Source organism: Mus pahari, chromosome 10 (assembly GCF_900095145.1).
Source record: "Mus pahari chromosome 10, PAHARI_EIJ_v1.1, whole genome shotgun sequence".
Classification (NCBI taxonomy): domain Eukaryota; kingdom Metazoa; phylum Chordata; class Mammalia; order Rodentia; family Muridae; genus Mus; species Mus pahari.
In genome coordinates, this window is record NC_034599.1 from 25,983,227 (window position 1) to 26,005,327 (window position 22,101).

The window sequence follows — 22,101 nt, forward strand, 5'->3', positions numbered from 1 at the left end:
GCCCCTAGCCCGGCCCCGCCCCTCCCTCTCCCTAGGCCCGGCCGGCCGGCCGCGCGCGGAGCATTGTGGGACACAAACAAAGTGCCCCCAAACAGGCTGGAGTGAGACGAGCGGCTACGGCGGCGCCCGTCCGCCCGCCCGCCCGCACGCGCGCTGCGGCGGCTCCCTCCCAGCCTCCCCTCCGCTCCCCTCGGTCCCTCTCCCCGTCCCCACCCCGCCCCGCCGCGGCCAGCGCGAGCGAGCCATCGCCCGCCCTCGGCCAACCGCTCTCCCCCCCCCCCCAACGGCCGCCCGTGCGCAGCGGGCTGGGCCCCTCGCTCCTCCCCCTCAGGCCCACGGGCGCCCGGGCGCTCTCCTCCTCGCGCCTCGCACTCTCGCACCTCGCGGCCACGCGGGGGAGCGGCGCCGCCATGCGCGCCCAGTCCCAGGCTGCACACTGGCCTAGGCGCGGCGGCCCGAGATAGGGTCCCCTGAGCCTCCCGGGGGAGGAGAGGAGCCAGTCGCGCGCTCCGCCCCCTCCCCCCGGGTTGCCGCCGCCGCCACCGCCACCGCCACCGCCACCTCCACCACCGCCACCTCGCCGCCCCAGCCTGGCGGGGAAGAGGAGGAGCAGTTGCAGGCCTCCGGGCCCCCCGCACCGCCGCCCGCAGGTAACGGGAGGGGAGGGCCAGTGGGGAGACGGCGGGCCGGCCAGGGGACTGACACCACTTGTCACCCACCTGGACGCGGGAGGGAGAGGAAACCTGGTTTGTCACCCCGATTCGTGCTGGGAGGCACCCACAGGGTCCCCCTCATTGGCGATTAATCCTTGGAAGGGGACTGGCCTTGGGCCCCGCGGGGACCTGAAGCCGTCACCCAGCTCTTCCAGGGGAGCCTGTCGGCAAGAAAATCCGCCCAATAACAAATGCTGTGCTGGCGGGGCGTTTGTTACCCGCTCACCTGGTCTACGCGCGAGCCCTAGACCTGTTTATTCCTTCCTCTCCCAGGCTGCCCCACTCCCCTGCGTTGGAACGGCACTTATCTTAAAAAGAATTGAGGAAGAGAATGCAAACACGTCTTCTCCCCCCCACACACACACCTACCTGAGGATCACTCTGTAGCTGGTCTTTTTTTACTGTCGGCCTAACAAAAAGCTAGGGGTTACCTGCAAGTGAAATGACAACTAAGTTACAACTGATTAAAGGAAATCGCATCCGTTTGGTTTTTGTAAACCTTAACCAGAATCTATTGAAAACCGCGATGTTCATGTACTTTCACGGAACTTACAGAAATTAAGACCAAAACTACTTTTTTAAGTATATAAGCATACTAATCTGTTGAATGTGTTTTTTCGAAAAAATTCTCAACTTCCGCTTATTAGCATTTTTTGCAAAGATAAGCTAATACCAAATGCGAACTATACAATATAATAGATACCAAAGGCTGGATAAAGATTTGATATTTCCTTTTGCCTTTTTGGTAATTCTTGATTTAAAAAATACTACATAGATCTTGGGGTTTTTTGTTGTTGTTGTTGTTCCTATTTACTTTGATTTCCAGTTGACTTAGAATATTCAGTTATGTCTTTGTAGTTCTCCCCGTGGAATGTAAAAAGGTGTGTTTTCTTAATCCATTTGTATTTTATGATGATTTGCATTTATTAATTACAAAAACCAAGTTTACTTACTTTGTGCAACAGTGCTTTGCTTTGTTATATCTGTAGTCTTATTCTTAGCCTGATGATATAGTTACTTTTGAGTTTTATAGAATTGACAGAAGCTTAGTAATATTAATTGTAACTTGCCCCACGTTACCCAATTGACAATTGAGCCCAGAGACAGTTCCTGGGTAAGGTGTTTTTTTCTGCTGTACTTCTCAGTAGTAATATAATTTCTTTTATGGCCTGGAAGTTTTCAGTTTCACAGAAGTTGTCAGGGAAAATGCAGTGAACATGATACCAGACTAGTTAGTGGTCAACCTTTTTCTCCATATTGTTGCCAGTTTTTGTTGTGGTTGCTACTGTTGCTGTTGTTGAGAGACTGTCTGCCTCTTCCTCCTAAGCGCTAGATGGGATTAGATTTTTTTCCCCACCATGTTTGATTTTGTTTATTTGTTGTTTTGTTTTTTGAAACAGGATTTCTCTGTGTAGCCCTGGCTGGCCTGGAACTCACTCTGTAGCCTAGCCTTGAACTCAGAGATCACCAAGCCTGCCTCTGCCTCCTAAGCACTGGGAATAAAAAAGGCTTGCGATGTGGCCACCACCACCAGGCTCCATGTTTGATTCTTAAATATTTCCTAAAAATTAACAAAATTAACTTAATTAAAAATTAAGTCAAATTAACAATGTCCATTAAAATTTGTGTATTCAGATTTACTCTGGAGTCCCTAAGTGTTTCCACAACTGTAGTCAATCAAGATTATTGTGTTGCTTGTGTTGATTGAGTATACTTAGTCATACCTTTTATTAAAAAGGGTGGTACCCAGACCACTTTTCTATTTTCTGGGCACTTAACTGACCGATTGTTCTGTAGAATCTGGCTACATATTTGAACTTTGACCTTGTCTTCTGAGTGTCAATTCACTTACTGTTCTTAAGTAAAAGTTTGGTTCTAGACCTGTCCAACTGCTGGTCCATGGTTGTATCCAAAGGCAAGGATATCTATGAATAAATCCCAACACAAAGTTGTAAACTGAAAATACTAGTTTGTGTGTGTGCTTATAACTTCATCGATTGCACGATTTCTTTGAAAACTTTGTAGATGATGGTGATAGCATCTTGTTAAAAGATTGGGCATCCCTGGAACAAAGATTTCATTAGTTTAAGGGAAACCTTGGCAAGAATATTTAAATGGATGATACCCTGCATCTCATATTGTATTAGGAGGTTTATAGTGTTGGGTCAACACACAGTTGATGTTAAGTGTGTCTGCTTGGTTAAAGTGGTAGCTACAAGGTCTCTTGTGAAGGTGTGGTTTGAGAGTTTGAGTATATGCAGTCTTACAGCACTCTGATGAGAAGCAAGGAGCTTACTTCTGACTGTACTTTTCTTAGTGAGTTTTAGCTCTTAATCAGTTACTTTATTGAAGTTCCCTGAAATATTTTTCTTTATTAGGTATTATGAGAATGATGATGTATATTTATTAAAACTTTAGTTTTAAAGCTCTTCCTTTTTTTGTTTTTTTTTTCTTTTTTTCTTTTTCTTTTCTTTTCTTTTTTGTTTTTTTGTTTGTTTTTTTTTTTCCCGAGACAGGGTTTCTCTGTATAGCCCTGGCTGTCTTGGAACTCACTCTGTAGACCAGGCTAGCCTCGAACTCAGAAATCCACCTGCCTCTGCCTCCCAAGTGTAGGGATTAAAGGCATGCGCCACCACTGCCCGCCTCTAAAGTTCTTCCTAAAAATGCAGATTAAATGCTTGATCAGTTTAATACTGATTTTTAAAGAGATGGGGAAATTGTTAAATTGATTTTTTTTTTTTTTCATTTTAGGGGTATTATGATAGCCATCATGAATGTTAGATTTGGAGTGATAGTACTACCAGGGACTTTTAATTTATTCATTTTATAACCAAGTAGGATCCTTTTTGAGGGTCACATTGGTCCCCAGTTTGGAGATGGGAATCTTTTTTTTTTTTTTTTAAGGTTTTACTTATTTATTATACATATGTATATTTGAAGAGTACACTGTCGCTGTCTTCGGACACACCAGGAGAGGGCATCAGATCTCATTACAGATGGTTGTGAACCACTGTGTGGTTTCTGGGAATTGAATGCAAGGCCTCTGGGAGCGCATTCAGTGCTCTTAACCACTGAGCCATCTCTCAATCCTGGTGGGAATCCTTTTAAACTGACTGCAATGTCTCTTGACACTTAGGCAGGCTGTCCACTGTCTCAGAGCACTTTCTAGTACAGGGTATCCTAGGATGCTTTTGCTGTGGACAGGGCTGTTTATCTAGGGAGTCTTGGTTATTTCAGGGAAAAATGCTATATACAAACAAAGATCTGAAAGTTTGGCATAATCATTTCTACCTGAGTATTACTGTTTCTTGAAAGGCTAGAACTAAGAATTTATTTACTTAGACAGGGTCTCACTATAGCCCTGGCTGCTCTGGAACTCACAGAAATCCTCCTACTGCTGTCTCTCCAGTGCTGGAATTAAAGATGTGGGCCACCACACCCAGCCACTTTGCATTTGTTTAATCATGAGTTCGTAGTGTGATAGATATATCCAATTGAAATTAGCTGGACAGACGTTTTTTCATCTTTGATTCTTCTTTTGTCAAAAAATGAAGATCTTGCTAACAAGAGTATGTTTATATGTGTTCTACTCTAAATCATTTTTTAAAATTCTAGTACCAATACTACAGATTTTTATTAAAGTTGGAGACTTAAGGAATTCTTTTTAAGATTTAAGAATTTTTATGTGTATAGGTGTTTACCTGCATATGTGTCTGTGTGCCACATGTGGGCCTGGTGCCCTCAGAGACCAGAAGAGGCTGTTTGAATCCCTGGAACTAAAGTTACAGTTGGTTAGTGAGCTCCCAGATAGGGTACTGGGTCCTCTGCATGGATGGTAAATACTCTTAATTGCTAAGCCATCTCTCAACCCCAGAGTTTTAGTTTTGAATATATAAAATACATACATACTTCAAAATAATGTTATAAAAACTATGCCTTTAAAGACTTTACTCAAGGGCTCAGTGGTTAAGAGCACTAACTGCTCTTCCAGAGGCCTTGATTCAATTCCCCGCAACCACATGGTGGTTCACAACAAGGGGATCCAATGCCCTCTTCTGGTGTGTCTGAAGACAGTTACAGTGTACTCATATACATAAAATAAATAAATCTTTTTTAAAAAACAAAAACCAAAAACCTCTACTCAAGAAATTTCACTCAGGGGCCTAAGTTGAGACCTCAATACTATCCAATACATACGTACATGCATACATACATACATACATACATGCATGCATACATACATACATACATACATGCATGCATACATACATACTGGCCCTAGTGCCAGAGGGTTACAGTAGGATAGGATGAAGCCACATAGTAGTACTTTTAAGTATTAAACTTACATCCAGATTCCTTTGGCTAATCTTTGGAATTTTTCAGAGAAGTACTTTTGAAGCTTGCTTTTGCAGGTATCATAATTTAAGTAGCAATTTATTAAAGAAAAACTGCAACTCTTATTTGAAAAAAATCCTGTTCTATGGAATGAGTATTGGCTTCATGGTAAAGTGCCTACTGTAGCAAGCATGCAAACCTGGGTTCGGATCCCTAGCACCAGTGCACGGAGAGCTGGGAGCCCTGGATTTGGTACATGGGTAAAGGTAGCAGGGTTCCTGAGACTTGGTAGACAGCCAGTCTAGCCAGTAGATGGTCTCCAAGAAAGAGATAATGGTAGACAGGCAACTTTGACCTTCCTTAAACCCACACCCAGTCATCTTTAAAGCTGAATGTAATTGATACAGGTTTTATGAATATTTGTTTTTATACTACACAATAAAACTGGCATTTATATGCTGTCTGCAGATATAAAGTCCTCTTGGACATGTGATTAGTGAATATAGCACATTTTATTTGGATTAGACAAATTTAGTAAAAATTCATAATTATATGATCTAAAATACTGTGCTCACATAGTTTTCAGAGAGCTCAGTGATTGTCTAAAGTAGGTTTATGTAGCCATGCAGCAACTACAACCTATTGTATGTTTATGTGGGCTAATAAGAGGATTGTAGTTGCTAGCATTTGTTGTGCCCTTCCTGTATACCAACTGCATTAAACATTTTGTGAATCATCTCAATTAAAAGCTCATTTTAATACTTAGATTTTATTTTGCAAGTAAGAAAACTGATATTCTAGATATTAATTCTCTTCTAGAGAATTAAATGGTATGTCTTAAATGTCATTGCTAGTGAGTGGCATACTCAGGTTTTCAATTCAAGTGTATCTTCAAAGTTCTTACCTACTTTATGTATCTCACAACTGAGTGTAGCAAGCCATGACCGTGAGCTTATTTTCAGTCACTATACATAAAAAACTGCATGACTGACATTATACTATAGGAACACTGAAATTGTATTCCAGAAGTCACAAGTACTCATCATATCTATTATAAATCTTTAGATTTCCCTTTCTGAGAAATGTGGGAGGCCTGACCCTGTGTCAGGATTTACCTGTGGGGTAAGACATTTTTAAAGGTATCAGAAATCAAGCTGGATTGATAGATAGGTTCATGAAGAACAAAAAGTATAATACAGAGTATTGATGATAGACTCTAGCTAGGCCTGGATGGCTATTTAGATAATTAGCTATAAGTGTTATAAATTTTTTTTCTCTATATTTGAAAATTTTTCACTGTAATATGTGAGGGGGGATGATTAAATAGCTATTCTTAATTAAGAACCAGTATTGCAGGGGCTGTAGCTCTGTGAAGAGTACTGTCCTAGCATGTGAGATCGTTGCACTGTGTATTGAGGTAGTGACAGGCATAAACCTGTAATGTCAACACCTCTAGACTTGGAAGCAAGAGGATTAAGGTCATCCTAGACCTAAGCCAGTTTTGGCCACCCTGAGTTGTTGCATGAGGTCTTGTTGCAAAACTGCAGTGAAGTTTGAGTCCTTCAAAACAACCACCTCCACTCCTCCAGTATTATGGCAGCTAACAGAGACCCTCTCACAGTGTACAGAGAGTAAGAGATGTGACGAACTCAACCCTAAATGAGACGTATATATTTTTACCTCTCAAAGCTTGGGATCTTCTATGAAGAGGGTACAGAAAAAATTGTAAGTGCCAGCCAAAGATGGTGGCTGACTTCAAGGAAGTAGTACTTTCTGGACACAACAGGATAGTTATTCATGTAAACTCAATGGTTGTGACGGCATGACCAAGATCTGCACAAGACTAAACCAGGCAGAATCCCACCACTACCTGAGGAGTTGTGATATTTGACAGCTGTTGAGTGGTTTTCTTTAATGTTAAGACTCTTGGTAGGTTGACCATACTACAGGGCAGGTCACATTTCTGAGAGTAAGTTGGGCAACATAAACTGGATTCATGGAAAAAGGAGGAGAAAAAAAATGAAAGTTGCGTAGGTAGGGAGATGAGGGTGGATATGGGAAGAGTTAGGGAGAATGTGATCAAAATATATGAAGTTCTCAAGGAATTAAAAGTATTGACAACTGATTAAACACCAATAAATTATACTGTCTTTGTATGCACTAATCCTCTGAACTCCTAGCTCATCTTTCTAGGATTTTTTTTTAAGTTTTAAAAAATTGATATTGGGGGAAGGACATATGAGCATGTGAGTATAGTTACAAGTGGTTGTGAGCCACCTGCCTGCCATGGTGGTAGGAATGAAACTCAGGTTCTCAAGCAGCAGAGGTTAAGGGGTGTCCTAACCACTGCCCCTCTTCTAGCCCCTCCTAGACTTGTAAAGGGAGTTTTCCTCATTATTTAAGAGCACGCCTTTAATCCCAGCACTTGGGAGGTAGAGGCAGGTGGATTTCTGAGTTCGAGGCCAGCCTGGTCTACAGAGTGAGTTCCAGGACAACCAGGGCTACACAGAGAAACCCTGTCTCGAAAAACCAAAAGAGAGAGAGAGAGACAGACAGACAGACAGACAGACAGACAGACTGAGACTCTTAATTAAGCTCCCAAAAATAATTTCAATACCCTTACAACTATTACATGTATCAAAAATAATTTCTCCCTGTGGTTTCCTGACATCTTATAGAACACAATTCATGTAAGTTTTATGAAGTGTTTTTGTTTTAAATGCCTCTAGATTCATTATAAAAGTTATCCCACTAAATAAGGATTGACTAAAAGCTACCTAGGTTAAACTGAAAATCTTGGAGAAGTTGTTTATTGTTCTTTATATTAAAAATACTTCATTTTATATCATCAGTTGAAAATCTTTTGTCTTAGTCATGGGTAGGTTGTTGGTATTAATGCTGGTTTGTTGAGATTGGGTTTCATTGTGTAGTGTATATAGACTATTTTGGAACTCAGTATGTAGTCATGAACTCCTGGCAGTCCTACCACAGTTTCACCAGGGTTGAGATTGCAGGTGTTATGCCACTGCTTAGTCAATAGTGACTGTACCTATGTTTGCCTTTAAAAATACAGAGGCCTCTTTGAGCAGCTTATGGAAACAGATGCAGAGACCCACAGCTACCTTCAAGCCGGCCACAGCGGGGGGGGGGGGGGGAGGTAGGGAGGTGTCTTGTAAAAGAGTTGGGCATAGAATTGAGCAACCTGGAGGGGTCAAGAGCACCACAGAAGACCTACAAAGTCAACTAACCTGAACCCATGGGGTCTCACAGAATGTGAACCACCCATCAAAGAGTGTATAGGGGCTGGACCTAGGTCCCCTATACATTTGAAGCAGCTGTACCCTTAGTCTTCATATGTCCTAACAATTGGAGCAAGGGCTATCTCTTACCCTGTTGCCTGTCATTGATCCCCTCCCACTAGCTGGACTGACAATTAGTCAGGCCTCAGTCCTGAGGAGAGGGCAGTGGCAAGAGGGACTTGTGAGGATGGGACTGGGAGTAGAGGAGGTTGGGAGTCTGTGATCAGGATGTGGAGTGAATGAATGAATACATAAATACGAATAGAAAGAAACAGTAAGTTTGAATTATATTCTTGCTTGAATGCTACATTAACTCTTCATTTAATATTAGTGTCTTAGATGCTCTTGGCCAGAAGATTTATTTATTCTGGAGTAGATCCTGGTGCCCAAGAGGCCAGAAGTGGGTGTCAAATCCCATAGAACTGGAAGTATAGGCAGTGTGAGCTATGTGAATGCTAAGAACTGAACTTAGGCCCTTGGAAAGAGCAACAAGTGCTCCCAAGGTTCTTAACAATTTTTTTTCTTGGCACACTTCATTTTCTTTACCAACAAAATTAAGATTCTAAATAATGTCTATTTCATGGTTATGTGAAGTGAAATCCTATAATGTGGAAAAATAATTTAAACATCACTAGGCACTTGTTATTAGTGATTATTGTTACTGTTTTCAATAAAAGAATCATTTCTTTTTTTTCTTTTTTTTTTTTTTTTTTTTTTTTTTTTTTTTGGTTTTTCAAGACAGGGTTTCTCTGTGTAGCTGTCCTGTAACTCAGGATGTAGACCAGGCTGACCTCAAACTCAGAAATTCACCTGCCTCTGACTCCCAAGTGCTGGGATTAAAGGTGTGCGCCACCACACCTGGCTAAAAGAATCATTGCTTAAGTTTATGAAATGTAGCTTAAGTGTAACTCAAAAGCTTTAGGTCATTCTTGCTACCAGTTTTGATCACTGATTTCAATTGAGTTGTCAGTGGCTCCTTGCCATCCTTCTGGTTTGGGTTGGTCTGTTGGTTGGTTGGAGGGTTGGAGACAGTCTCATTCTAGTCCATGCTGACATATGCAGCACTTCTATTCAACCTCCCAAATGTTGGGATTGCAGGCACTTGCATGTCTCCCTTTTTTTCTTGCAAGGATGTCTTACCACGTGTGTGCACGGTACCCGTGTGAATCAGAAATGGATATTAAATGTCCTGGCCCACTGTGAGCGGCCATATGGATGCCGTGAGTTGGACCTGGTCTTCTGCAAGAGCAAGAGCTCTGAACCGCTGAGCTATTCCTTTGTCCTGAGTTTTGAGACAGGTTCTCTCACTGGATCTAGAGCTCACTAGTTTATCTAGACCACTTGGCCAAGGAACCTCAGGTAGTCACCTGTTTCCACCACACACCCTACTGTGGGATTACAGATGCATGCCACCAACCTTGCTATCTGGATTCTGGGATCCAGATTTAGGTCTTCATCCTTGCACTTTACCAACTGGGCCATCTCTGGGTTCCCTGGGTATTATTTTTGCCATTGTAGTTTTGCTTCTTAACTCTAGTGCTTCTTTTTATACTTTTATTAGTTCTTTAGTGACTGCCCATTGGTTGCATTAAAAACAAAGACAAATAAACACAAACAAAAACCCCTTGCTTTATATCTTTGCCCTATCAGTATCTGATTGTTGTACTGGCTGGTTTTATGTGTCAACTTGACACAGCTGGAGTTATCACAGAGAAAGGAGTTTCAGCTGAGGAAATGCCTCCATGAGATTCAGCTGTGAGGCATTTTCTTAATTAGTGATCAAGGAGGGAGGGCCCCTTGTGGGTGGTGCCATCCCTGGGCTGGTGGTCTTGGATTCTATAAGAAAGCAAGCTGAGCAAGGCAGAAGAAGCAAGCCAGTAAGTAACATCCCTCCATGGCCTCTACATTGCTCCTGCTTCTTGACCAGCTTGAGTTCCAGTCCTGACTTCTTGTGGAAGTGTAAGGTGAATAAACCCTTTCCTCCCCAATTTGCTTATTGGTCATGATGTTTTGTCCAGGAATAGAAATCCTGATAAAACAATTGTATTAATCACTCTTTGAAGTATACAATCTGCGTGGCCTCTAGAATGTCACAGTATCTGGTTACAACCTTTCCCAGGTTTTTCTTTTGTTATGTCTACCCTCATTGCTAAATTATCTTTAATCTGTTTACCTGAAGGTAATGAAAAGAAGGAAATGAAAAAAAGTACCAGTTTTGAGCCAGACATGGTAGCATGTGCCTTTATCTAAACACTCAGGAAGCAGAAGCAATCAGATCTCTATGAGTTTGAGGCTAGCCTGGTCTACATAATGAGCTCCAGGGCAGCCAAGGGCTACATAGTGAGAACTTGTTCCAGAAAGTCAGAAAATAAGATAATTTCTTTCTTTCTTTCTTTCTTTCTTTCTTTCTTTCTTTCTTTCTTTCTTTCTTTCTTTTAAATGAAAACCTCTGCTGGTATTCTTATAGGTCCCCATACCAATCTTAAATTGTATATTTCAAGTAGGAGTACCTCCTTGTCTTATCAGTTATACCCAACTAAAGCACTTAGAAAATGGTTTTAAAGGAATCTATGCTGGGAACATATATATGGTTGATCATAATTATCTGTGGAGAGGACAGAACTGGTAATCTACATTGATATTATGTTGCATCCATAATACAGATACAACTGTAGTGAGAAAGCAATAGCCTAGTAATAAAATTAAGGTGGAATTTAATTGAAAGACAAAGTTCTCAGTTTGATTGTTTCATAGTGATGTTAAAAGGTTAAGATGTGGATGATTTGAAAACACGTTGTGTGGTGGTTTGAAAGAGAGTGGTCCCCATGTGTTTGAATGCTTGGTCCTAGTTAGTAGAACTGTGTGGGAAGGGTTAGGGAGTGTGAGCTTGTTGGAGGAGTTATGTCACTGCAGATAGACTTGAGGTTACAAAAGTCCATGCCAGGCCCGGGCCCCAGTCCCTATCCCCACCCCCAACCCCCACCCAGTCCCCTTCGACTTTCAAATCAGATGCTATTACTCAGCTACTGCTCCAGCATTTTGCCTACCTGCCAACATGCTACCTCCATGATGATCATGGAGTAACCCTCTGTAATAAGCTGTAAATAAACCCCCAATTACATATATCCTTTTATAAGTTGTCTTGTTCATGGTGTTTCTTCATAGCAGTAGAACAGTGACTAAGACACATTATAAATGGCAAGTGACACAGAAATAGAAGACACTGCACTAATGTGGGGTAGAGAGAGCAAAAGAACAGAATTGAACCTAGTGAGGAGAGCATTCAAGTACAACTTCCAAAAAGGATGTCAGAAGTTGAGAACTAGAAATGTATGTTTGTATTTAGAGAATAAGGACCCAGAATTGGTTTTACTGAAGTAGAATTTATATTAGAGTATGAGGGAGAAGTGGAAGCCTAAAAACATCTAAAAGGAGATTGGAGCTGATAGCTTGTATATATAGTGAAAAAAACTAGCATCAAATATAAATTGCTATTACTGTCCTTGTGAGGTTTCTTTTGCTTTTCCTTTTCTTTTTTTGCACTGTGTGTATGTGTGTTCTGTGCACATTAGTGCAGTGGGTATGCACATGGAGGTCTGAGGACAACTTGACAGAAGTTGGTTCTCTACCATATGCATAGGTTCTAGAAGTCTGTCTCAGGTCATAAGGCTTGCTTACAAGTGCCTTTATCCACTGAGCTATCTTGCCAGCCCTCATTCTTCTGACTCCATTTCCTTGCTGGTATAATTAGAAATAATAATTTTCCTGTGTTAAGAATCTTGTATCTTAGCCGGGCGTGGTGGCACACGCCTTTAATCCCAACACTTGGGAGGCAGAGGCAGGCGGATTTCTGAGTTCGAGGCCAGCCTGGTCTACAGAGTGAGTTCCAGGACAGCCAGAGGTACACAGAGAAACCCTGTCTCGAAAAACCAATCTTAGCCGGGCGTGGTGGCACACGCCTTTAATCCCAACACTTGGGAGGCAGAGGCAGGCGGATTTCTGAGTTCGAGGCCAGCCTGGTCTACAGAGTGAGTTCCAGGATAACTGAGGCTGTCTTGAACAGCCCTCCCTCCCACCCCTACCCCTGCCCCTGCCCCCGCCCCTGCCCCCACCCCAGAAAGAAAAAGAATCTTGTATCTTAAAAACAGTATTAAATGTTTCAGTTTATGGAAGTGCTGCAAAGCACTAAGACTTAATAGTTGTTTAACATGATAAGCTTGAGCTAGTGTCTGGACTCCAGTAATTGTCTTATTTAAATAACAGTAGTTTGGGAAAACTCACCAATTAGGATACCAGTTGGGAGGAGGGTGTTTGTTGTTTTTGTTTTGAGACAGGGGGTCTCTAGTCATGGTTGTCTTGAAAGGCCTATAAAATGGCCTTGAACTCACATAAATCTGTCTGCCTCTCCTTCCTTTGTGCTGGGATTAAAGGCATGAACCATCATGCATATTGTTTTAATAGCTTTAACTTACTTTAATACTGTTCTAATATGTTTATATGCCTCAGTCATCCATGCTGTTTCTTGATTATCCATAGTTACTGTGTAGATATCTTCATACGTTGTAAGAGGTCTTGAGAGTATCTTAGTCATTCATGCTATTTATTTAGTATTTGTCCCATTGACAGGGCAGCATGCTTGCTACTTTCCCTCATTCTTTATTAATCTTGCTACTTCTGCCTTGCATTTTATTCTCATGCGTGCCTGTGTCTAGGTCAGAGGAAGTCACCAGGGTGTGGCCACTATTCTCTGCATTATTCCCTTAAGGTGATGTTTTCTAAACTTGTAGTTTGAGTTTTTGAAGGAAGGTGACAGGTAGGCAGGTGGCACCAAGCTCCAACAATCCTTCTGTCTTTGTCCCCACTCTAGGGTTATAGGTGCTTGCAGAGACAGTCAGCTTCCCCATATTCCCAATTCCCACCTTGGCTTCTAGGGATCTGAGCTCAGGTACAGACCCTACCCACCGAGTCAACTCCCAGCCCTTAGGTCTGGTTTTAACTTGAGTTTTGTACAAAGCTGCAGACTCCAGAAACCAAGTAATCTTGAGGCCCGCTCCCAGTTCTGCTAAATTACTAATTTAGCTAAACTTCTGTGTAAGATTCAAATTCCTTAGCAAAGCATGGTGTTTCTCTGTAGTTGTCTGTATCTACAGACTAGTGGTTTTCAAAGCAGCTGTTTGACGTTCTGTTCACAAATGAGCAAATCTTACCCAAACTTTTGTGATTCCCATCTTTTAATTAGTTGTAGGTAAATTAGAGCTTCAAGAATTGGGTTTCCTAGCTTAATTTTTTAAAGAACCATTACTAATATATAGTATTGTTAGTAGTTGTGGTAGTTATTAGTTATTGGAATGACTGTGATTATTAGAATTCTACTTTTGGTTGTGTTTATTATCTATTGTTATTATTTTGCAGTGCAGGTAATTTAACTTAGGGTCATGCACATGTTAACAAAATACTGTGTGTACCCACTGGCTACATCCCAGCTCTTGCTTTGTAGATCAGCTCTCTGACTCCTGAGTACTGGAATTCAAGGCATATGCCACATGCCTAGCCTGAATAAAAACATTGTTAGTTTTATTGCTTTATTTGAATGGGTGTTTTGCCTGCATGTATGCTTGTGGACCGAGTGCATGCCTGATGCTCATAGAGGCCAGAAAGGGATGTTGGATCTCCTGAACTGCAGCCAAACATGGTTGTGAGCTACCATATGGGTGCTGGGAATCAAACCCAGGTCCTCTGCAAGAGCAACAAATGCTTTTTAACTTCCAGCCATGTCTCCGCTCCCCAGCATTAACTTTTTTTAAAAGAGGAAGCATATGATAATTGTCATCCATATTAGTATAAGAATCTATGATAAGGAAAGAAATTGTAATGATATCACATTGTATAAATTAGTTGTAACATTAAACTGTTTAGAGTTTTTATTCATGTACTTCTCTTTGTGATATTATCTGTAGAGTAAATAACAAAGATTTCTTACTGTCAACGTTCAGCTTTTTAAAATGAGATTGACTGTATATTAATTATATAAAAATGACAGTTTTGTGCTGTTGAGGTGGCAGCACTTACTACTCAAACCTGACAACTTGAGTGCCATCTCTAGAACCCATGTAAATGTAGCCAGAGAGACTGACTTCACAGAGTTCTTCTCCTAACCTCTGTAAGCATGCTTTCCCACACATAACATGCACACAGATGATAGTACATTGTTTTACAGGGGGGGAAAATGTGCCAGATGTGGTAACACATGCCGTTAATTCCAGCATACAGAGAGGGACAGAGAGACAGGGAGAATGAGAGAATGAGAATTTAAGTGAGTTAAATGTACTTCCTGTATATACTTTGTAAAATTCTTTGGGTATAACCATGGGTCTATGTTGTTACTTACTTTTGTTCCCTGAAGCCTTAAAAATGGGTAAAAGTGATCACACTTATTAGGCTAAGTGTGGTAGAGCACACCTTTAATCCCATCACTCAGAGGGCAGAGGCTGGAAGATCATTGAGTCTGAAGCCAGCCTGGTCTGCAAAATGAGTTTCAGGATAGCCAGGGCTATACAGAGAAACCTGTTTTGTGGGGAGGGGGAGTAACATAACAGTGTGAACATACTTAAATCTTTGAACTAAACACTTAAAACTCATTGTCAGAATGATAACATTTGCTACACTGTTAGCAAAATTTTTTAAAAATCAACCTTGCCTGTGGAAATATATTGCATACTTGAAAATCAGTCAGACATATGACATGGCTAAAATAATAAAAATACAAGTGAGACTGGTAACTTGGAAAAGAAAGATGAACCATTTAAAGAAGTAGCCACTGTTCTGAAAATGTTAGAATTTGGTCTTTGAGTGAATTTAAGTCAAGTATATTAGAAGGTTATAGGAATGCTTGGTGTTCTTCAAAACACCTTTCCTGAAGCCTGAATTTGAGCAGAGCTCATTAATGGGCAAAACAAATGTGATAAATTCATACAACAGATGAGATGGAATGTGGAACAATTAGGAGAACATTAATTATATGACTACTTGAAAACCTTGAATTATAAACTCAGAGGCAGAAACTAGATGAGTGTCTTTTAGAAGCCAGGTGAAGGGAGGAACAAACTGTTGCTCAATGGGTACTGAGTTCCAGTTTAAAATGGTGGGAAAAAATTGGAGTTTTGGATAGTGATTATTGTCTCCCAGTTTAAGTGTATTTAATGCCACTGCAATGTAGATTGATCTTTATGGTCTACATTCAAGTGCTCTTGAAGGATAAGCTATCTCTCCAGTCCCAGGAGAAATTTTTCTTTTTTAAATTATTTTTTCAATCATACTGCTTTTTACTAGTCTGTTGATCGAATTCGTCTGACTCATCTTGGTTGTATGAGCCATCCATTTCTTTCAAATTTCCCAAGTGTTTGGAATTTAGGTTTTTAAATTTTGATGATTTTTTTAAAATTTTAATTGGAGTCCATTGTAATGCCTCCCTTTTTACTTCTTAGTTGTAATTAGAGTCTTCCCTTTTTTTGGTGGTTAGCTTGGCTATGAGTTTTTGATCTTGTTACTCTTTTTCATTCATTTATTTGTTTATTTTTTATTATTGTCCTTGGGATAGCTATTCATAGCTCTGGTTGGCCTCGAACTCACACAGATCTGGCTGCCTCTGCCTCTTAAGTGCTGGGATAAAGAACCATTTCTTTGTTTAATTGGTTTATATTTTCTTCCTCATTGCAATTTCATCAATTACTGCCCTGATCTTGATTTTGGTTTCTTTCATTCTTTTTTTTTTTTTTTTAAGGCTCTTGGAACACTAAATTACTTATTTGAAATCACTGTTCTTAAAAAATATTTTATCCTAGGGCAGGGAGGGGCACACAGTTGCTATGCTGTGTCTCTAGAGGCCCAAGGACAGTATGTAGAGTTGTTTCTCCTCTTCCACCTTTATGTGGATTTTGGAGAAGAAACTCAGTTATCAGACTTGCCAGCAAGTGCTTTACTTGCAGAGCTATCCATCTCTTTACCCATGGATCATTTCAGTAGACACCTGGGTTTTATGGGGGGGGGTGTTGTTGTTGTTGTTTTGTTTACATAGTCACAGCTATGGATTTTCTTCTGAAGAACAGCTTTCTGAGAATCGTAAAGGTATTGGTTTTCATTTTCATTTTCTTCTAAGCATTTTGAATTATACCTTCCCTTCAAAGTGTAAGCCAAAATAAATCCTCTCTTAAGTTGTTTGTTAGGCATTTTGTACAGCAAGAAAAAAAAAAAAAAACTAGTTACAGAACATTGATGCCAAGAAGTACTAGTTTATCATAGTGTTGATGTAATAAACCTGACCATGTGGTTCGTAAGTTTTTGGAACTGGTTTGTAGCAGGAATGTGGAAGAGTTTGAAATTTGGGACTAGAAAATTGTTAGAATGCAGAAGATAATAGTCCATTCTAGTTTGAGTTTTAAAAACTAGAATGCTAAGAGAAATATAAGTGTAGACATCCAGCTCAAAGTTTCAGGGAGGAACAAGGTCTCCATTGGGAAGTGGGCTAGATGCCATTCAGGTTATATTAGTGCATGAGGGGGGCAGGGTGAGGATCCGGCCTTCACTGTGACTATGGCCTGAAATTTTTAGGCTGAATTTTAAAGTAGTGGGTTTCAGATAGTTGGTAGAGTAAATTTCAGTGCAAAGGTAGTAGTATTCAGAGTATGTGGCATGGTTACTTGCTCACTGCTCTTACTCAGGTCTATAATTATATTTTATTGTTACTTTGGATTTCATCTAATTCACTCTCGATAGATGCCAGTACCACGGGATTAGTAACTTTGGGAGGAGTTTAGTTTTCTTAGTTTTTCTTGTTTTTCATATTACTGTGTTAGGATTATTTCATTGACCAGAATTTTTGTTAACTGTATTCCTTCAGTTGAAATATTTGCACTGTTCAAGTGGGGCTAGATTGTAGAAGAATTGAAATATTTATGGTTCAGAAGTTATAATCTTAGATCAAGGGCCCAGAGTGTTTGGCACTTCCTGTATATCTTCTCCTAAGGTAGAATTTTAACTGCAGGGACAACCACAGCTCTTCACTATTCACAGTTACACAGTTGCCATACTAACTAGCCAGAAAACAACAGTAGTCCCCCCCCACCACCACCCCTTTTTAAACAGTTGGAGGCTAAAGGAACATGGATAAGGATAGTATGATGTATGATAGAACTTTAGTTACTAAGATTCATAGAGGGAGAAAGAAGGATGAATGTGAGGATAGGGATAAGTAGTAGATCAACTTTGGGGGAAAAAAAAAAATCAGCCTGGCAGTGGTGGCGCACGCCTTTAATCCCAGCACTTGGGAGGCAGAGGCAGGCAGATTTCTGAGTTCGAGGCCAGCCTGGTCTACAGAGTGAGTTCCAGGACAGCCAGGGCTATACAGAGAAACCCTGTCTCAAAAAAACAAAACAAAAACAAAAAAGAAAGAAAGAAAAAGAAAGAAAAGAGAAAAGAAAGAAAATCAAAGAGGGAGAAAAGCTTGCAGAAGAAGCTTAAGATCCTGTTCTGATCTACAGATTTTTACAGATTGTTAAAATTATGGGAGTTTTTGGTTCAAAAGTATAAAGAAAGATAGGTTAGGAATAAGAAAGTATATATGAGTTGTGCATAGGAATGGAGATGTCCAACTAGAGACTGGATAGAGCCAAGTAATTTTAAACTAAAGCAAGACTCTTATGAGATATGCAAGAGTGAAGTTTAAAATTGTCTTTTAAAAAGACAAATGAAAGAATGCTAAACCAAGAGATAAAGTGTAATAATAGATTAAATTTTTTTACATCAATGTTTTTCGTTGGGGGACAAGTGTGGAGTCATGGAGATGTTCAGTTTGCAATTCCAGTTCAAACTCATAAAACCAGATTTGGAGTGTGTACTGCACCAGGGAATTTAGACCAGTTAAGCTTTCAAGTAAGTTTCTGGCACAGCTGTACTGCATTGAGTGTGTGATTCTGTTTCCTCCTTGGTGGTCTCTGGATGATGATGTTAGGGTCAGGCATGAGCAGGAGCTCTTGATGGCTTAAGGACCACCAGTCTTGTCAGAGTAACTCACTGCTGTCCCAGTTTCCACAACCAGGGCAGCTATGTAGAGCCTAGGGTCCCAACCAGCTCTTGCTTCTACTGCAGTTCTACCCTTGAGTGTTCTATGATGCCAGCCTGGGGGCAGGGGGTGTTAAGTCTGGGGGTTCTCAGGGACTTTTCTTTAATCTTCCACCTGGGCTCCAGCTTCTTGGGTATCCAGCTTCACAACATCAGTAGATGTTGAGCCTTTGCTCCTGCAGCTGACCCCCAGGCTTGATATGTGTGGAGGAGAAGCACTGCCCCAGCAGTTTCTACCACCCTCATTGGACCCTCTTGGGTCAGTTGATTCCCAGCCATTCCTGCCTGCATTCCATGGACCTAACAAATTAATTTACAGGTACTAGGTAGGTACTGTCTCTTACAGGAATAAAGATTATTGTGTTTTTATCATGACTGTTTCTTTCCTTGAGTCTTATTGGTGAAATTCCCAATCCACCAACTTACCCATAAATTCTGTGCTTGAATTCATTTTAGTTGAGATTATTGGTCTGAATATTGGTAGGGATTTATCATTGAGAATTTGATCCTTTACATGAATAACAATGATGTCAATGAATGTTGTTTGAATGTGAAAGATGGTGTTAATAGTTACCCAGTCAAAAACATTTGCTATGATGAGATGCCTTTTTTTTTACACTTTAAAAAAAAAAAGATGTTTATTTTATGTGCATAAGTGTTTTGCTTACACGTATCTATGTGTATATACTACATGCCTGTCTGGTTCCCAAGAAAGCCAGAAGAAGGTATTGAATCCCTTGGAGCTAGAGTTACAGATGGTTGTAATTATGCTACAGTATGGGTTCTGGGAACTGAACCTGGATCCTCTCTAAGAACAACAAGTGCTCTTGATTGCCGAGCCATTTCTCCAGCTCAGCATGAGTCTTGTAGACAGGGATGTGAGCACATAAATCCAACAATCTGGAACTACAGTGATTTTGTGTAGTTCATGCTTTAATGCCTTTTTGGTTATTAGTTTTGTAGTACAGAGTAGAATAACTTGTGATAACAAAGGGCAGGCAGTTCCTACTGTGAATAAAAGAAGTTCAGGGCAGATGATAGAGATCAACAAAGTCACAGTCTAAGTAAAAGAAGTGGGGTTAAGAGCACTGTTCTTCCAAAGGTCCTGAGTTCAAATCCCAGCAACCACATGGTGGCTCACAACCATCCATAACAAGATCTGACGCCCTCTTCTGGAGTGTCTTAAGACAGCTACAGTGTACCTACATATAACTCATTTTTAAAAGAAAGTAAGAAAAAAGAATGACTTCCACATAACTGGAGATACAAAGCTCTGATACACTGACCCAGGAGAAAAACAAGGAAAGCAAAAGAGAAGGACTGTTTAGAATTTAAACATTATAGTCATAGTTTTTTATTATTATTATTTTGTTATTCATGTGTGTGGACATATTACCTACTAAATGCATGCAGGAGGCATCTGATCCTTTGGAACTGGAGTTACTGAAAGTGTGAGCTGTCATGTGGGTCCTAGGGACCAAACCCAGGTTTTATGGAAGTACAACCAGTGCTTGTAACAACTGAGAAATCACTCCAACCCATTCAGCAGTTTTTAAATACAAGGTTAAATTTCTTGGAAGTGTACTTAAGCTTAGAAAGATATTTGTTCCAGGCTAGAGTTAGGGCATTCTGAATAGTCTGGTCCATGGGCAGACTGTTGAAGTATTTAGAGTAATGCCCAAGTGGAAGGTCTCCTAAGACCTTTCCTACTCTTTCAGACATGGGCTTTTTATTACCTCTTTGAAGAGCAGCAGGTCATCTGTAGATTTGTTGGTATAGTGTGAAAGGTTAACTTCTGTTGAGAGATCTGAGACAGGAATCCTGAAAGCCTAGCTTGCAGTGAAGCTAACCTAACCCTTCTCTTGGTTGGAAAGGCTGGTCGTCCTTGTAGGTCCTTTAAGAGGATACAATCTTCAGGTTTGATTATAACAAGATCTTGGGTGAGATATGAGGAGGGTGCCAGAAAATGTTGACCAGCTTAGAACTCTGATCAGGCTTTCAAGAATCAAGCTACAAAGACCAGGAAGGTGGTTTCCTAAGAGATAGTTTGGTACAAATACCAGTTGTGGTTTGTATATGTTTGGCCCAGGTAGTGACACTATTAGGAGATGTGGCCTTGTTGGAGTAGGTGTGTCACTGTGGGCGAGGGCTTGAGAACCCTCATCCTAGCTGCCTGGTTGTCAGTCTTCCACTAGCAGCCTTCAGAGGAAGATATAGAACTCTCAGATCCTCTTGCACCATGCTTATTTGGACTCTACCATACTTCTGCCTTGATGATAATGGATTGAGCCTCTGAACCTGTAAGCCAGCCCCAATTAAATATTGTCCTTATAAGAGTTGCCTTGGTCTTGGTGTCTGCTCACAGCAGTAAAACCCTAAGAGACCAGTGTTGAGAAGAAGCCTGTGGTAGAATAACTTGAAAGTGCTTAAGCACAAAGGTGCTCATTATCTTTGTTTTCTTTCCTGTTGCTATGACAAATTACTATTATAAAAGCAACTTAAGGGACAAAGGGTTTATTCTGGCTTACAGTTCAAGAGTATAGCCAGTCATAACAGGGATGGTTAGGTAGCAGGAGCTTGAAGCAGCTAGTAACATACCATTTACAATCAAGAATCAGGACAAAGAATGTGTGCTGTTGCCCAGAGTCCTTTTTTCATTTATTTGTACAGTCCCAACAACTAGGGAATGCGGTTGTCCACAGTGAGCTGGACTTCTCACTCACTCACTCACTCACTCACTCACTCACACAGAGGGGGGGGGGAGGGAGAGGAGAGTAAGGCATTGAGTTAGGGCCCCTCTTGTTGAACCTGCAGGGATGGCTTGATAAGATGTTTTAAGGTAGAATGGAACTTTCCAATTTTTCCTGAAGATTGAGGGTTATACACAGAATATAAAGGTGATAGCCAAAGCCTTTGAGACCTGTTGGATTATTTTGGAAACAGAGACTATAAACCATTATAACTTTGGAGAGAAGTTAATTCATGGTTTGAGAAGTGCCAAAGGAATATGGAGATTGTGAAGAGACATACACCCTACATAGAAGAATTATGTAGTCTAATAAGATGGTTCCTTTGTTGACTGGAAGGAAGGATATCTCTTCCTTGTAAGGAAAGCCAGACTCACTCTTTATTAACTTCTTCCACTATTGGTCCCTCCTAATCTTTTTAGCCATACTCAGGAATGACTGAGGAAATGAATAGCCAAGCTCTCGGTGGCTGGTGGTAAAAGGGCAGCTTTCCTTGCTTGCCTGCCTGCCTGCCTGCCTGTGTGCGTGCGCGTACGTGCATGTTTGTTTTTAGTCCATTCTGTTATTTTTACAGTGTTTCTAAAGCTTGATTCTTGGTATTCTGTGCAGTAGATAACTGTAGCCTGGCTTGGGGTTTGGGCAGCCTCAATTAAAAGTCGTCTTCTAGGGCTGGAGAGATGGCTCAGCAGGTAAGAGCACTGCCTGCTCTTTCAGAGGTCCTGAGTTCATTTCCCAGCAACCACATGGTAGCTGACAACCATCTGAAATGTGATCTGATGCCCTCTTCTGGTGTGTCTGAAGACAGCAACAGTGTGCTCACATACATAAATGGCTAAGATAAAAACCTCAGGTGACAGCAGATGCTGGTGAGGGTGTGGAGAAAGAGGAATA

The 22,101-nt window shown here is 40.9% G+C and overlaps 1 protein-coding gene across 4 annotated transcripts in view; it reads left to right on the plus strand.

Moving 5' to 3' along the window:
* The first annotated feature begins 343 nt into the window (after nt 1-343).
* Zbtb44 (zinc finger and BTB domain containing 44) overlaps nt 344-22,101 on the plus strand; it is a 49,968-nt gene continuing 28,210 nt past the window's right edge. Inside the window, exon 1 of one of the 4 annotated variants that reach the window (XM_029543267.1) lies at nt 344-650. The gene's annotated coding sequence lies outside the window, so the exon portion shown is untranslated. The remainder of the gene's footprint in view (nt 651-22,101) is intronic. The other 3 variants (XM_029543268.1, XM_029543266.1, XM_021206984.2) reach the window with 3 other exon arrangements.